We start from the raw sequence: 14,806 nt of genomic DNA, 5'->3' as shown, positions 1-14,806 counted from the left end.
AGATATTAAGAAATTCAATTGTTCCATCAATTGGTCCTTTCTTCCCTGCCCCCCCCCAAATAAAAAGAACATTTTATTTTAGCACTATCCAAGATCATTTCCTAATGACTTTCTGCTCCCCCCCCCCCCATTAGTCTTCTAGTGAGCCCAACCCTGGACATACTAGCAGACCAGTCCTCCTTCCTCCACTCCCCACAAAAATGGAGTGAAATCCACAGGGCAGCAGGGAAGAATGGGCATCATTTTTCTCTTTCCCCCCCAGCTGTCAATACCCTCCTGTCCACACCTCCCTGCCCCCCACTAAAACTGTACTTCATTTCCCCACAGCCTAGCACTTATTTTAGAACCAAATGTGCCTGTGTCACACACAGACCTGGTGTTTCGCATTTATTGCTGTCAGTTATTGACCTCATAAATGGCTCATTCTTGGAGGTGCTGGAAAGCCTTATGCTAAAGGAATGAATCGCACATAATTTCACGCATCCTTTGCTGCTTTTCCTGTTGTGTCCTTCTGGGATTTTCTTTTGTGGTGGTGGAATTTCCAGAGACAGACTGCAGAAAGAAAATCATATCTTCACTGGGAAAAAGAGAGGTATGTTAAAACCCTTCCAGAATGGAGTCAATTAAATACTGCACCAAGGTTACAGGATATAGAAGTTGTTCAAAATGACATAAAAAGAAAGGGATAAGGCAAATATGGTGCAAAGAGATTCAATTTCCTCCTCTGGTAATGAGCTAATTGCAGTTGTGTGCAACTGCCTCTTCCTTACATTTTGCTGTGCTTTAGAAAATAACTAGATGCAATTATTTTGGGCCGGCTGAATTACTGCTGACCAAGCATTCATATGTAGTTAGCCTTGTGTTAATATCTATTCCCTTTCAAAAGGCTCTCATTTAACAAAAAAACACCACCCTCCTCCTGCCGTGACTCGGAGTCGAACCGAGGTTGCTGCGGCCACAACGCAGAGTACTAACCACTATACGATCACGGCAAGCTAGTGAGATTAGCAGGCTATAGGTTGTCCTCTAGCAGAGCTGTGAGAATACTGCTACCAAGTGAGAATTGGTTGCAATGATTCACATGACTGTCTGCACCCCCAGGCAGTGCTAAACTGAGGAAAGATTTAAGTTTTGAACAATGGAAACAAGAAAATTCTTATTTCTCCCCACCACTGTGCATAATAAGAAAAACAGAAAAAGGATTTCCTATACCATAATGTAGAACTTAAAAAAAATTCTATTCTCAAATTACTGGTTCAACAGAGAGAGAGAGAGAGAGAGTGTGTGTGGGGTGTTGTTTTTGGTTTTTATAACTGTGGAAGCTTTTGTTTTAAGTAGCTAGTATATATTTTTTTTTCCTGAGACAGTCTCTAAAACGCATTTCAAATAGGGTTTGGATTGGAAGTCTAGTTTTTAAAACTGGCCTTGGCTATCCTATCATGGAAAGAAGGGGGATTGATATTACACAACAACAAAAATGTAGTAGACATTTTGAGTAATTCATTTTGTTTGAAAGACCCCCCACCCCGATTATGATACTGTTCAATCCAGTGACCCAGTATTGCCAACTGCACACATTCAAAAATCATGAATCAAGCCCCAAAAAACTATGGCAGTGGTAAAAAACAACAAACAACAACAACAACAACTCATGAAAAAATAACAAATGTGAAGTTCTTTTTATTTGCCTGGTGGTGTTAGAGCATTTAGAATTTACACTTTCAAGCTTTTCTCTGCAACCAGGAGGGAGAGAAATTTACTTGTTTTAAAAAGCTGAGATTCTCAGGTTATCATTAATTAATTAATTTATTAATAGTATTGTGGTAGTCCTGGTAGCTCAGGTCATGGACAAGGATCTAATTGTGCAACGTGCTACACAAACAGAACAAAAAGACAGCCCCTGCCCCCAAAGAACTTACAGTCTAAGCATAAGACAAGAGACAATAGGAGAATATGGACGGAGGGAAACAATGTTGGTCAGTATGATAGGCAGTGGTTTTGGCATACCAGCTGCCTAACTTGTCAACTTTTTTGTAGATCTCACAGCAAAAGAGAGAGTTCTAAGGAGGAATTTTAGGGACGCTGATGAGGTGACTTTAAAGAAAGTAGCATTGTTGGGTTGAGAATTTGAAGTCAGCAAATCACTGTGACAATGATGTTTTAATGCTGATAAAAGCAACAGTTTGCTAATATTTTATTAAACGAGGATCTGCACAAATCTCCATTGTGTTATACTGTGTATTCAGAATATTTCCACCTACACGTATTTAATTTCTACATGTAAATCAACTGAGCTAAATCCTCTCTTTTGCTTTGGAACACAGAGAACAGATTTTTTTAATTAATTACTGAAACACACACAAGTACCTTTGTAAGAGATATTGTGAAAAGAATGAGACTCAGCTTATGTTTTTGCAGAAGAACAGGATCTCCCTGTATTTACATAAGAAAAATCTTAGGAAGGTAAAAGGGTCAGTGGGCCCATTAACCAGTCCACCTTGTTTTTCTTCTGCCACTTCCCTTCATACATCATTGTCCTCCTCACAGAAGTTCTCTTGAGAATTCATTATTTTTACTTGTTGTAATGTCTCTTCTGGGTAATCCATTTTACATTTATAGAGCCAGCTCTAAGTGCAGCATGGGCCCATAACAGAGCTAGCTATGGCTGCCTAATTCTCAAGTTGCCACAACTACAGCTCCACAGGGCCGGTGCAACCATTTAGGCGACCTAGGCGGTTGCCTAGGGCGCTAGGATTTGGAGGGCACCATTTTCTTCGGCAGTGACCGCGGCGGCCGGATCTTCGGCCGCCCAGGTCACTGCCGGCATTTAGGTGGAGGGAGCTGGGGCAGTGGAGTGTGGGGAGGGCCGCCTGCAGCAAGGGGGGGGGGGCGGCACGCAGGGGAACTCCCCGCCCCAGCTCACCCCTGCCCCGCCTCCTCCCTGAGCACACCCCCCCCCACGGCAGCTCCCCACCTCCCACCCTGAGGCACCCCCCGCCCCAGCTCACCCCTGCCCCACCTCCTCCCCGAGCACGCCGTGGCTGCTTCACTTCTCCCACCTCCCAGGCTTGCGGCGCCAATCAACTTAGGCGCCACAAGCCTGGGAGGCGGGAGAAATGAAGCAGCGATGGCGTGCTCGGGGAGGAGGCGGGGCAGGGGAGAGCTGGGGCGGGGGGGGTGCCTCAGGGTGGGAGGTGGGGAGCTGCTGCGGGGGGGGGGCACCTCAGGGCAGAGAGGGGAGCTGCCACGGAGGGACGGGGGGACGCAAGGTGGAAGTTTCGCCTAGGGCGCGAAATATCCTTCCACCGGCCCTGCAGCTCCAACGTAAGTTAGAGCAGCATTTAGGCATCTCTAACTTATGAGCGCTAGCTACAGCCCTTATGTGATCATGCTCCAGCAGAAATTGCCATAGGGGACTGCCAGGTTGAAAGGGAAGGGATAAGCGCCACTGGCTTTATACTAGTTGAGAATTCTCTAGACTTTAAAAGTGTATAAGAATAATACAGCAGACAGCACATAATGTATTCTCCTTTTTGTAACTCATACATTTAGGAACACTATTTAGCACTTACATAGTGCTTTCAATCTGGAAGGCCTTTACAAGAATGGGAAAGCATTTTACAGAGAGGGAAACTGAGGCACGGAAGTGACATGCCAAAGCGCTCTCAGTGAGAAATAGAGGTGTGAGAAAGGTGAAATATTTATGTCTCTGAAGGGCAGAAGTGCTTTATTGAGGTAGACTGCAGTATTACTTCACTTAAGGAATTCAGTCAATTAAGGGAATTTGTTCATTAAATGTACTTTAAATTTACATTTAATATGCAGAGGCATTCACAACAGGGGTGTCCATAAATTAAAAAATATTATTATATTTACTACAATGATCACCACACAGTAGCATAGGAGAAAGGGTGATCTCCGCTAACTGTTATAGACTTTAGTTCAGGAATGCATCAGTGTGGCCTAGAGGCTAGAGCATTGGAATAGGACTCAGGAAACTAGCCAGCTGGGTGACCTCAGCAAACCATTTCACCTCTCTGAACTTCAGTTTTCCAATTGGATAATGATACTCACTTCCTTTGTAAAGCACTAGATAAGTGATAGATATTATCATCATTTAGCACAAACTCTACTTATGTCCCATTTAGTTCAATGAGACTTAAGCAGTGTCTTGAATCAAGGCCATAGTTAACTTTACTCTAAGGGCTTGTCTATGCATGGAGTGGTTTCTGATTAATTCCATGTGTGGACACTCTTATTCTGGATTAAGAGTGTCCACACATGGAGTTAATCAGGAACAACTTCCTGTGTACAGAAGCACTCACAAAACGCAAGACTCATGTGACCTTCTCTCCACATCATTGAAAGCGACAGGGAAATAAAGAATTCACATGCACAATTGTTTTTCTAATATTGACAAAGGATTTGCGGAGGACTTCAGCATCCGCCACCCCACTTTATTTCCCAGATGACATCACAAGCAACAACAGGAGTGGGAGAAGACTCAGGTTAAAGTGCACTGAGACTTGACACATGTAAATAACGTTGTTTAAGCACAGAACTCATCTTTATTTCACATTATTTTTCAGAGTGCTGCTCACAATTTCAGGAAACGTAATTCCCAGAACAGCTTGTAACTAAAAAGGCCACAGTATATAAACTCCCTGAAAATTTTCAGTAAAATCTTTCAGAAAGCCTGTATTTCATGTGGGGCTTTGGAAAATACAGGATCATACAACTCACCCAAAATGTGTGTCTGTCAACCCCCTGTCTCTCCAGGATATAATCCACAGGTAGAAGACAGATATTAAACCAAATACAAATAAGTAATAATAAAGGTACTTGCTCTTAGTCTTACTTCTGATACACTTAAGAACCAATGACCAGAACTTCCATAAAATGGCATCTAAATATTCGAACTCCTTAGCAATAAGTGGTCATTCATTTAGTTATATGGTATGTAATATGATTTATTACATGAATTACTGTTATTTGCTATAGTGTAATTTATAAGATCCAAATGCCCCTTTTAGAGGTCTTCTTATATGAGGCAGTGATGAAGAAAGTTAAATTACACTCAATGCTTATCACAGAGACAAAGGGTTTCCTGGAATCACTGATGAGGGACAGTTAATTTTGTCTGTCACCCAGGAAAAACCTCCTGGTAACAACAATTCATGCCTGATTAAGCAAGTTTTTCACATCTATTGCTGTCATATTTTCAAGTAACTCAGGGTTGTTGCTTTATTATTATACACTACTGGCAAAGATCAAAAATAAGCAGACTTCATGAGCTTGTTCAGTCCAAACCTAAAGTAGCTGTAATTACTAAAAATTACATGCTCACTACGCCACAATGTGCATCACATTATCCATAAATACACGTTTAAAATAAAAAACAATAAAAAAAAAAAAAAAAAAAAAAAAAAACAGCCCACACACTTGCAATAGGCTTATTGAACTAATACTTACCTTGTGGCTATAGGTAAAATTTACAAATCGTCTTTATAAAAATTACAAGATTTTTAATTGCTTGTTCATTGTATTATTGGTTTCACGGATAGATTTTTAAGTTCTGTATTTTAAAAAACATATTTCCCTTCCTGCCGTGACTCGGATTCGAACCGAGGTTGCTGCGGCCACAACGCAGAGTACTAACCACTATACGATCACGGCAAGCTATCAGAGAGCTGCATATTTAGCTTGCTTTTTTCCCTGTTGCAGTGTTGAAGTCAAAAGGCATAGCGCCACCTGTTGTCCACCCTACTGTTTTAAAAATCAGCTAAGCCACAGCTGGCTAAAATATTTTTATAAGTAATTACACGCTGCAATCTGCTCGCGTTTGCTCCTGCGCTGAATCCTACTTTCTATACTAACTTATGGCTTATCAACCTGGGGGTCATGATCACCCAGTGAGCCATGAGTAAGTTCAGGAAGGTCATAAAAGCCCGCGCATTCTTTATGGAAATCCCACAACTTTTTTCTTTTGTAACATAGGGTCACGGGACAGTACATTTATTTAGGCACAGAAACTGCATCCATTTCTTTGTCAACAAGATGCGAAAACACATTTGCTTAACAAAAAACAAAGCAGTAGTCATTTCACTATTCCACAGTGACATTCTTTTGAATGTTCTTGCCAAGAATTTTTCTTCAATATACCATGCACTGAAATCATGCTCAAATTGCGTTTCCTGTGTGTATAGTTATTCTCTTGGAGAGGCAAGGAGATATTCAAACACCAATGCCAAGGTCACACGGGACTGCCCACGGAGTGTCTATCAATTAAAGGCAACCTTCAGTTAGTGCTGAATTATACTCCGGTGCATGCTGCTACTGAGCCAAACGCTGAAAACCACCTGTCTTTATCTCGAGATCTGCAGGTCTCAAAATAATGAGCATAAACAACGTTCGGCTACCCAAAACAAAGCATAAGAGATTTTAATACATTTCTGAAATGAAGTCTCTAGCAAAATGAAGATATATATGTAACGTTTTAAGTAATGGGAACAGTCTTAAAATAAGAGCTTCCTACTATCTTAAATCATATATAAGCCTGACAAACATTACAATGTGGTGTTATAATAATTCCTCTGGGAAGGTTGCACTAGAAATATCTAAGAGAATATGGGGTTGCTGGCACTGAGGATAGAATGGTGGGGGCCCAATCCATTACAGAGGTGTTGCCAAAACCTTCACTGGCAATCACAGCCAGAAGAGAAAATCTCAGCATCGTGGGCTCTATGCAGAGCGCTGAGTAGGGGGCAATGCAGAGCATCCCTATGCCGGGGAGAGCATCCCTTACTATGCCTGGTGAGATTATATACAAATAGAACAGACATGATTTTTAAAAAACAAACCAGATGAACACAAATGCAATAGATACTTTATTTTCATCATTTTGCTATCAGAGGGGTAGCCGTGTTAGTCTGTATCCACAAAAACAACGATGCATCTGAAGAAGTGGGTTTTTTACCCACAAAAGCTTATGCCCAAATAAATCTGTTAGTCTTTAAGGTGCCACCGGACTCCTCATTGTTTTTATGAAAATAAAGTTACTATTACTGAAGTCTCAAATGTGAAGTTTTGTACATGCTGAATATTACAAACTCTTGTCTGCTCAGTGACCTATTAAGGATCATTGATCTTCAGCAAAATCCTGCAAACTTTACTCAGGCATGGGTGACCATGGAAGTGTAGCCCAAGTAAGGAGAAAGATTCTAAACCCTTACAGCTTCCTAACATGCAAATACTGCTCATCATTCATCACTAATGTAAAATGGTACAACCCCCTTCTCTGTCCCCAAGACCTGCCAAATGAAAGCCTTAAACTTCAGACCTTAAAAGTTTAAACCTTCTAACTGGAGTATTTTAATGTGGACTGAGCATGTTGCTGAGGAGAGCTGGGTTCTGGGATATGATTCAAAGCCTAATGAAGTCAACAGCAGTCTTTCCATTGATTTCAGTAGACTTTGTAATAGGTCTCTAGTTCTGATTCTACCATTAACTCACAATGTGACCTTAAGCAGTCACTTAACTTGTGTCTATCTGGATAATGGGGATAATGATACCCACTTGTCAGTGAAAAGTATTTCACTATCTACAGATGAAAAGATCTAGATAAATGATAAGAATTATTACTAGTATAGTAAACAGAACTCTGCTGGAACTCAGTATGTCTGGAGTTCTGCTCACCATGCCTTCAGAGAGGAAGCCTACACCAACTGAGTGCTATCTTAATAAAAAGAGAATTTATAATAAGCAGAAAAAATGGCTTCAGGCTATTTATTAAAAATGTAAATGAAATATTTTTAGCTGTAGTAATAGTAAAAAATATTAATTCAAATGGTTTGTAAGGGAAACATTGAAAAATATACTGAGAAACAATGCTGCTTCTACACGGTCTACTCCTATATTCTCTTCCTTCGTTCTGTATTATTACTCAAGACATTTATATAAAAAAACAAAAACAGGAACTCTCTTCCACCACAATTCATCTGCTTCTGTAGCATATTCCTCTTTTGAAGGCACAGGGACTAATCATTGTGTCTACTTCTAGCAACGGAAGGATAGAAGACTCATACAGGCCAGAAGTGGCTAGTCAGGAGAGGAGCATAGGCCTTATCTACAATGGAAAATTTACCCACCACTGACAACAGCATTTAAGTATGGGTTCTGAAATGGTGCTAAACATGATTTGATCTGGTCAACATTTATAGTTAAACCAGCATTCACCTCTAGTTTATCTGCATCAGCAATAGCTCTCTTTTTGTGCAGATAAATGGCATTGTCCTCTCCTAACCCACAGAAATCTCTGCAAGACTATCCAAGGCAGAGGAGACTCAAACGCCATATCTTCTATATTTATACATTGCCATATAGATCCATGGCACTCACTAAACACCACAAACTATAAAAGATGTGTGCCAAATGCTTTAAGGCACAGTCCTGCATTGGGGGCAGTGTGGGGCACCCTCCTTCAGTGGGTTTTCTAGCAGCCATTGAACCTTATACAGGCACAATGCCCCCCAAGTTCCAGGAGAAACATAGCCATTTGCAATCAGCCTGAATGCTCCCTCTGAATTACATCCTATTATTCCTTGTACAATCATTACACCTGTGCAAAGTGCTACCAAATCTGAACTCTCCATGTGCACCATGATAGGATTTTACACCTGTGCAAATGATTACACAAGGCTCAAGTCTCCCCAGCTCCTAATCATTGTTAACTCCATTTTGTTCCTCCATTTTTGCAATCTTTCTAGTTGCCTGGACTGAATATAATGTTGCATATGGGTTTTCATCAGACCCATGTAGCAAAGAACTCTCTACTTTTCTGCTTAGGCTTTAATAAAAAAACAACAGGGTCCATATATTCAGCTACAACTTTTTTTCCTAAGTAAGTAAAACATACAAAAGAACAAAACTCACTGTTCAGCTGAAATCCCCAGAAGAGTCTGAGTTCCTATTGCCTTCTACACTTGGTGTAGTCATTGACACTTGTGTAAAGTGGGTTTCAAACACTGCCACCTGTGTTAAGTGAATGCAGAATTCTGGTTTGGGCATTTTACACCCACTTTATGCAAGGTGAAAGGCAATAAGGAAATCAGGCCTTGATTCAAGGAGGCTGTGGGCTTAATCTACACTCTGGCAAACTCCCAAATGTCTGTATAGTAAGGTAAACTATTTTCCATTATCTGATGCCTCTGGTATGCAGCCCAAATCTGCGCTAGTGTTTTTTGTTGTAAGTTTGCACTGCAAATTCATATCTCATTTGCAGTTCCAGTCATCCAGAGTTTCTTTGCAGTACTGCATCCTGCCGAATTCTCCATCCCACTGTATATGCATATGGATTATTTCCCCTCATGATTTATGAATGCTTGGGATTAGCAATAGTTATCTGCACATTTCACCAACATGTTGCATGTACACTGTTCCAGGTCACTACTAAAGATGTTAAGAAAACCCAAGCCCTGAAGTACCCCAGTAAACATTCCCCCCAATTTAATACATTGAAGTTATTAACATCTTTCTTTTACATTCCTTCAGCCAGTTTCCAAGCCACATGTCAGTGTTTAGATTACACTGATATCTATATATGCAAAGAGATTTATGTGTATAGGATAGATATAGCACCTTTCATCCAGAAAGACCTCAAGTGGCTTTATGAAATTGGGTTCCACAAACACTTATTCACATGAGCAAAATAATTTTATCTGTGGGCTTGGGCATTAAAATTCTATGCAAACTGTCCAAAGGGATCACTCCTCTCGCATGGGGGTAGAATGACTGCTACTTAATAGCACTCAGCAGCAATGCTCATTGTAGGACAGGAAATGATGAATACTGTATCAAGATGAAACTGTGGGGAGCAGAGGAGGGATTTAGGTGCAGAAGACTGAATGTAATTACTTACGTTGGAATATGATCAAAACACTGGCTCCTATCTCGGCTTTTACAAAATGTGCCAATGTATTTTACTGATCACAAACATTTCACATTTCACTAAAAAACATAACCCACTAATAAGATACGTCATGGGTTCAGTACTTATAAGGAAAGACTCCCGTGCAAGTAATAACCCCGCTTGACGTTGCTTAGCATGCAAAATCTGACAGAATTATAACACAAAGTCATATATCTGCATGCCATTTTTTTATTCTTCCATATTGTCATCTCCATTCATTATGATGGTTTGCTGTTCACATCCAAACATAACAGAGCGGAGGTTGGGCATGATATTTTTACCTGCCTTGCAGGGCTTGCATGGAAGAGGAGTGGAATATGCAGCAATACTACATATCAGCACAGCTCCAAAATCTATACTTTCATTAAACAAAAAAAATCTCTAGCCCTTAAAAATATGAACCTTGCATAATTAATGCAACATTATGCCAGAGTTTGCAGAGAGCCTGAGACAATAGCTCTGAGATAGTGAATTGCCCCATTCAAATCAGTGAAATATTAACTCAGATGCCCAATAATGATGCTTTAAATGTTCCAAACATTAATGTTCCAAACATTAATGGATTTCACTTCTGATTAAAGCATGTAAGAAAGAAAAGGGAGGGTCATGATCTCATAATCTACTTTGAGCAACCTCTACTCTACATGTCATTTTTATGTACTTGGAAGAGCACCATCACATTTTTTCCCACACTAGTCAAGAAGACATACTTATATTTTGAAAACCTATACATTGTGAGAGGAGACTCATTTTGGCATCTCAAGTGGTTGGAGCTTAGGCTGTGGGCAGAGTTTGGAAGAGTACCTCTATCTTTATTTTTCCTTTTATCATTTCAACCTGTTCCCTCTCCATAGTCATCCTTAAAACATATGAAGGCAAAAATCAAACATACTATTCAATTCCATAATATGCATTTTATGTGGATAGTAAAAATTAGCATTGTGACTTGCCTGAAGTGGAGTCAAAATTAGTACCTGGACCTCCCAAACAAAAACCCAAGTGACGCTGTCACTTGTTCGGGTTTTAGCCTATAGCCCCAGCCAGGCCAACAAGCCAGGTTGAAGCATCACTAAACTTGAGCGAGAAGAGGGGTGGGTGGGTGTGGGTGTGTGTGTACACATACAGGAGGGGGCATCAGGGCAAAGTAACTTCGCAGTGAAGACATATCCTCAGTCACATTATCAAAAAATTACAGCTGCTGGTTCCATTACAAAGTACTGTCAGGACAAAAATATTAAAATTGCAACAGTGAGGGAGGAGAGGTCAAAAGTACAATGTCGGCTAAGGAGAGAAAAATAAGGAGACACCAAGAACAGTTTCAGGTAAACAGAGACCAAAACCTGCTATCTCTAACTCAGGCAAAATTCCCATTCAAGTCACTGGAAATTTTTTCTTGAATAAGGACAGCAAGATTTATCCCTGGATTGGAATGTTCCTTCTTTAATTAACCATCTCTTTTGCACTGCCAAACTATAAGAGATTCCCTATCATTCCAATACTCTTACATTTTGGTGTTCATCTTGCGTATACAGATAAATATACTGCTGCAGTTTTTTTTCTTAAAATTCCTTCAAGCTCTTGCCGCCCTCAAGGAATAAAGGATTGGGTCCCTGATGTCCTCTCCTTTGTCTAGGTTTCATTTTTGTATTGCTTCTTTTGTATTTCCATTATCCCCTATTAATTATTCCCTCTTGTAAATCAGTATATGTTTGCGTTTACTTAAAATCTAGGGGGATGTAGAAAGAACACTCACATTGTTATATAGATTGATCTTTTTTTAAATTTCAATAGACTTTTATACCGTGCACCTATTCATATGTACTGACCCAAATCTATCAAAAAATGGGCCAAATTAGGCCCATGCTCACTTTTGCTGGCACAGTCCAAAGGTGGCTGGTGCTGGCCTGGAATGGGGGGGTGGGGTGGTTTTACTAGCATATATGCTAATTGAGCCTGCAGATATAAAACTGTTTGCCCCAGTGGAAATCCTGACCGAGGGCAGGCAGCAATACTGAAAATGGTTGAACTGGTGGTGCAGATGGGGGAAAACCTGGTTCAGCACCACAACAGATGATCATGACGGTCCCTTCTGGCCTTAAAGTCTAAGAGAGGGGTATACACAGGAACTAGGGGTGCAGGGGGTACTGCAGCACCCCCAGGTTTTGTGCAGAGTCTCAGCTGCCAGCCCTGGGCTTGGGGGCTCCACTGCTGCCATTGACCCGGGGTCCTGGCCACCGGCCCAGAACTCCGCACCTACCCCCAGCTGTGGCCCCAGCCTCAGCCCCCTTAACCCATCTGCATCCCCCACTAGAACCACAGCCCTGCTCCCAGCCCCAGGGGGGCAGTGAGGGGCATGGACAGGAGTAAGGGGGGCGTATAGCACCCCCACTCTGAAAACTGTTCCAGCGCCACTGGGGTTATACATTCTAGTGCACACTAGTGTATCTTGCATCCATCATGTGAACTCTGCTGGCACACACTAAAATTTCTTGTGTGCATTAATGTAATTTTGTTTGAAATGGGACTACATTAGTTTGTGTTAGGGAACTTTTAGTGCATGCCAGCGGGGTCCACATGGGCCAGTTAGAGCACAACATGCTAGTGAGCACCAGGGTCATGTGCTCCCCCCTGCCCCAACCCCAGGAGACGCTCTTCCCTCCCTATCCCCACTCCCATCCCAGCTCTGGCAGGTGCTTGCTCTTCCTCCCCTCACCCCCTACCCCCGACCCTGGCCCCATAGGAGATCACTTTTCCTTCCCCCCTCCCAGGTCTGGGAGGACTTCTGTGCCCCAATGTTTATTGGGGGGCATGCCCCTGCTTGCTCCTCTTCTTGCGAGCACAAAATTGACACACCTCTGGTGCAGCTGTTGAGTGTGACAGCCTCTCTCCTTTCAGGTTAAGTGTAAAAAGCAGTTCAGCTCCTTTCTGGAATAAGATAAGTGAAACAAGGAGGCACTGCCCAGAACATAGGCCACCGGCAACACTAAATAGGACTCTGAGCAATGTGGGTGGAAGGTTCTGGGGGCTAGATACTATGTGATGGATATAGATATGTGTGTGTGTGTGTGTGCGCACGCACGAGAGAGAGATGGCAGATACACCACAAAAGTAGAAGAGAGGACAGCAAACAGGCACGAGATCGGCCCTCAGTTGCACTTTCTGTAATGGTGTGAACGGTTTGCTCTCATCTATACTAGCAGTTCAGCCATTTTCAATTTTAGATAAGGAGGTCCTATTCTTATCAGCAATAGGTCAATTTCCTGTTGTAGGTTAGGCTAAAAAATTATAGGAGCAGTTCTCAAACACTTTCATAGCATGGACCTCTTAAAGGAAAGAATGTAGACCCACTCATTTACCATTTATGATCACCTAACATTTTTATTTGCAGTGTCATTGTAGCTTGTTGGTCCCTGGATATTAGAGAAACAAGGTGGGTGAGGTAATATCCTTTATTGGTGAAAGAGACAAGCTTTTAAACTACACGGAGCAATTCTTTAGGTCCCACTGTGATTCTCTGGAGATCACCCAGACTAGTAAGGGTTCCACCACCTGCTTTCTAACTTTGGGTGCCTAGCTGCTATGCCACAAGCAGAGCTCTGACACCAGCAGACAGCCTACAAGCATTAAGATCTGAACCCTGGCTTCCACCAGCCTCTTTACTCCTTGCAGGGTGACCTCAACAAGCCCCTCTGGTCCCGAGTCATCCCAAATCTGTCTCCTTGAGTTCTTAACTACTAGATGCTTGGAATTTCCCCCTCTGGTTCGTCATCCCTGAAGGAGTAAAACCTGCCCCCAATAATCAATTCACATTGGGACATACACTCCACACAGTTTGTACACCAGAGACCTGTTTGTTTTTACCCCAAACAATATTTATTTAATAGAAAAAAAGATTCAAAGATGAAATAGTAGGGAAAAGCACACACATACAGGTTACACAGAAAATAAAGATGCAATCTCAGGCATTGCACTTCTATAGTAGCCAAATTCACTTTTCGAATACAAGTTAGAACAGTTTCCTAGTGTGTCCTCTGTCCTAGAGAGGATCCAGTCTTTTATGGACAGCACCCCACTTGGATGCTAACCCTTAGTTTCTGGATAGCCTTCACTTCAAGTCCTCTGCCCTTTTAACAGGGTTTGCAGGGGTTTTTTCACCCTCTCTCAGACTATGGTAATTCACGGTTATGCAAAGCTCTGTGTAGCTTGAGAGCTTGTCTCCTTCACCAATAGAAATTGGTCCAATGAAACATACTACCTTACCCACCACGGGCTCTCTAACATTTTTATGGCAGCTATAGAGTATTTGCTTACATGGACAGGTAATCTCAGGAACGTAATGTTATTCTGGGAGTTGTGACATCTCACTGAATCTGGTGAGCGTATCAGCCACTCTCCTTTCAGGATAAATGTAAAAAAAGCAGTTCAGCTCCTTTATGGGATAGCTGAAACAATAGGAGCCACTGCCCAAAACAAACACTGATCAGGAATTGGAGCTATGTGGGCAGGAGGGTTTCACTGGGGGCTGGATGCAAACACAGGGGCTAGATATTGTTTGATGGAGCTGTGCATGTGAGAGAGGAGCTGCAAATACACCCCAGAAGTAGAAGAGAAGACAGCAAGCATGCACCAGAGGCAGACAGAGAAGCGCTTGTACCCTTACTCTGAAAAAAAGCTAAGAGAGCACTTTGGAGCAGAAAGGGGGTTGGAACTGTGAACAAAGAAACTGTCATAAGAAAACAAGAATGGCCATACTGGCTCAAACCAATGGTCCATCTAGCCCAGTATCCTGTCTTCCGACAGTGGCTGGTACCAGATGCTTCTGAGAGCATGACCAGAACA

The 14,806-nt window shown here is 41.9% G+C and overlaps 1 protein-coding gene and 2 non-coding genes across 5 annotated transcripts in view; all 3 read right to left on the bottom strand.

Annotated features, from left to right (window-relative positions):
- The window catches only part of NFIB (nuclear factor I B), a 332,465-nt gene that overhangs the window by 261,572 nt on the left and 56,087 nt on the right, over positions 1-14,806 (bottom strand). The window lies entirely within an intron of this gene.
- Positions 921-992, bottom strand: TRNAH-GUG (transfer RNA histidin (anticodon GUG)). The gene has a single exon. It is a non-coding gene; the product is annotated as a tRNA-His (tRNA).
- TRNAH-GUG (transfer RNA histidin (anticodon GUG)) lies at positions 5,605-5,676 on the bottom strand. The gene has a single exon. It is a non-coding gene; the product is annotated as a tRNA-His (tRNA).

The sequence above is a fragment of the Emys orbicularis genome, chromosome 6, assembly GCF_028017835.1.
Source record: "Emys orbicularis isolate rEmyOrb1 chromosome 6, rEmyOrb1.hap1, whole genome shotgun sequence".
NCBI lineage: Eukaryota > Metazoa > Chordata > Testudines > Emydidae > Emys > Emys orbicularis.
This window is presented reverse-complemented; position numbering and strand designations above follow the sequence as displayed.